We start from the raw sequence: 3,298 nt of genomic DNA, 5'->3' as shown, positions 1-3,298 counted from the left end.
ATAAGAATATTGGCAAAATCACCACGCAAACAAATAAGAACTAGTCCTCATGCGTTCATTTTGTTCCAAATAACCTGAAAAAAAAGGAAGATGACAAAAAAAATAAATGTCCGAGCTGAAGAAATCTGAATAAAACGGCAATCACTTACATAGCAACAGACACAGCTATTATGGCTGGTTGACCTGTGAAGATCAGCAGCAGTGAATATCTGCATCAAGAGGGTTGGGATGAAAACAGATTTTAAAAATCATAATACTGTGTTCCTTTTGAACATTATTTCCTCATAATAACTGAAGGACCTTTATGCTATAACCACACTCCAGCAAGGCGAATGGTTACTTAAAACACCTGTAACAGATATTACAATAAATCCAGCCAACTGCTGCATCTTAACACATCCCCCCTCCCCCCCTTTCTTTAAATTGCATCTCACATCAAGGACATTTCAAGCTGTAATGGCCACGTCTGAAATGGTAACAGCACCTTCTACTGTAACTAATGATTGAGGTAATGTGTACTAAGTGATATGCTCAGGTGTTTTCATGATATGTGGTGGTGTTGCTGGGTACCAATGGCACTTTAAGCATTTGATACCCCAAAAGCATAACCAAAAACAACCAGACAATGACAACAATTTACCCAAAGATTCCCCATGTGAAAAAGTAACATTTAGACCATTCAAATCATTTCTTCCCAGTAGATTTAAAGAAACACACGATTAGCTTAATATACTTATTTGGAGAACTTCTGTTCCACTGTCAGTGTTAAAAACACAGTCCCTCCTCACAAACACACACCAGCACTGTAGTGCCTCTCTTTAAGTTGAAATACTTTCGACTTTGAAGATCTTCCGATATACACCCAGAACAAAAATCCAGTCGCTCCTGATTTAATATTGATCGACAAGACTGTCAAACCAGATTCATGTAACTGATAAATCCCAGCTGAGGTAGGTGTCCAGAGAGTTCAGCTGCAGAGCGAGATTAAAAATAAAACATGAGCAGCCAATGGGATGAGCCTGCAGTGCCACCAGAGGAGGTGGAAATCGCTGTTCATCAGTCCAACAAGAAGAATCAGAGGCTATCTGAGCCCGGCTCTTGAGGTCATCCACTCTAAACCTTGACACAGCCTGAAACACACACACACACACACACACACACACACACACATGTTCAGTGGGGATGCACCAATAGTACAATTCTAGCCAGTATGATAAAATGTTTACATATGTGATAAACTATTTACACATGTTGGTCAATATTAAAATTCTACACCAGTGCCTATGAAATTTAAAAATAAAACATTTAACAGCTAAACTAAGAGTTTTAAAAGCTACAACTCAAAGCATCATGGTATTATAATGTACAAAGTATGATAAATGGATATTTATATTGAGTTTTTCTATAGATTACATTTAACAAGGTTATTAAATTATTCATGTTTTAAGCACATTCTAAGCAGAACAAACAAGGCTACTGAGATTTTTCAGAAGTACTATTTATTTATCTATTTATTTTTACAGGTAAAACAATTTTAATTTGAACTGTTTGACCTTTTTTGGATTATTGTATTTATCCCAGGCAACGTGCCTGTGGTGACAATTCTTCAAAATAATATAACTTTGCTTCTTGCTTGTTTTCATCCAGTGAGTAGCGCTAAAAGCATTAGCTTTATCCAAAACAGATGAATGTAAATCTGGCAACTTTTATTATGTTGGTTATTATACGTATCGCGGAAGCTCGGAAATAAAATGTCCGAAATGTGAGTGGCAATAAAAGATAAATTCCCTATTGTGTTTGAAAATAACATACCACCTACACTAAACCTGACCAATAGTGTCAACAAAACCAAACATATTTGCTAAAACAACCATGCCATTTTAGCTTGCTACAAAGCTTTCTGACTTATGATTTACATGACTTGTAGCCGAGCATTGGAAGCGCAGTGCTGTAATAGGCGAGCTACGAAGCAAGTTTACTTTACTCAGAAAAACCTCATGCATCTGGTGTTGATTATGTGTAGGGGTGGGTGATATAGCCTCAAAATTATATCATATTTCAAGAATATTTGCGATAACGGTATTTATGACGATTGACTGATGGTACCGAAACTGGCCGGCATCAGCATTTATTAGTGCAAACAAAATGAAGGGCATTTTCCATCCTTTTCCAATGAGCTACTGTCATCGATGACAGACTACCTCATTTGAAGTGTAAATCTATTGTCATAAGCTGGCAGCAGCACCTGTGTGTTTGACTTGAAGCAGACCGATCGGTGTATGACATCAAAATACAGCGAGTGACTTACCCCTTATTTACACTGCACGTGTCTGCGGTGCGTTACAGCTCCGACGCGGCCACTCTAGTCAATGCTTGTGTTTACACCAGCGGAGCCACGGCACGTTTCAGAAGCGGCTCTGCACGCCGCTTCGCTAAAGATATGCGCCGCGCCTATTTTTGAAGGTACGAGTGTGCGCTCGAATATGCTCTAGAACCGCTCTCGTGATACTTTGAAGTCATACACCGATCAGCCTGTGCAGCGCTGCTTCAAGTCGAACACACCTCTTGGGTTTGTTGTGTTGTTGTTGTGCGCACTAGGGAACGTATCTCCGCCATACGTCATCACCTTTTTTATCATGTAAAAATGTATACCGGTATTATCATGGATGTATGATATGGCACACCCCTAGATGCAAACATCAAAATATATTAGTTGACAAATAATGCACTATGGTATAAGTCTTTTGAGGTCATAACATGGCATTGTGCATGGAACCACGTAATCGATAATCTGTCCCGTAATCATAATTTATTGTGAAAATGAACAAAGTTGTTGATGTTTTACTGTCACTAGTGTTCATTTCAGCTGGAACATTCAATGAACTATGTGTATAGGTACATTTTTACATACAGGTACATAGAGTTTTGTAAAAATGTCGGTAGGGGCACATTTTTCCACTGAGCCTGGGATGATTGTACCTTTTGCCATCATCAATCTATTACACCGTACAAGCTAAGACAGGTAATCCCTGTGTCTATACTGCATGTCTTACCCTTCTCCAGTGAGCGCACAGCAGGACTGGATGTGCCAGGGATGATCCTTGATGGAGCTGAGGGTCAGGTATTTGGAAATCTCTGCCGCAGACATACAGCCCTTCATGTCCTGCTTATTAGCAAAGATCAACACTGCAGCTTTGCGCAGATCCTGAGAGAATGAAAATAGAAAACAACTGAAAAACCGACCCAAAATTTTGCTTTTTTTGAGATGGGATTTATATTCATGCTCCGTGTGCTGTAA

At 39.1% G+C, this 3,298-nt stretch overlaps 1 long non-coding RNA gene across 1 annotated transcript; it reads right to left on the bottom strand.

Moving 5' to 3' along the window:
• Nucleotides 1-235: 235 nt before the first annotated feature.
• Nucleotides 236-3,201, bottom strand: LOC107577893 (uncharacterized). Its single transcript, XR_001608265.1, has 2 exons — nt 3,054-3,201; nt 236-1,130 (listed from the first exon to the last, which is right to left on the bottom strand). It is a non-coding gene; the product is annotated as an uncharacterized lncRNA (long non-coding RNA).
• Between the last annotated feature and the right edge of the window lie 97 nt (nt 3,202-3,298).

The sequence above is a fragment of the Sinocyclocheilus grahami genome, unplaced genomic scaffold, assembly GCF_001515645.1.
Source record: "Sinocyclocheilus grahami isolate Dianchi unplaced genomic scaffold, SAMN03320097.WGS_v1.1 scaffold7623.1, whole genome shotgun sequence".
NCBI classification, from domain to species: Eukaryota; Metazoa; Chordata; class Actinopteri; order Cypriniformes; family Cyprinidae; genus Sinocyclocheilus; species Sinocyclocheilus grahami.
The sequence above is the reverse complement of the archived record's forward strand: the minus strand, read 5'-3'. Positions and strand labels throughout refer to the sequence as shown.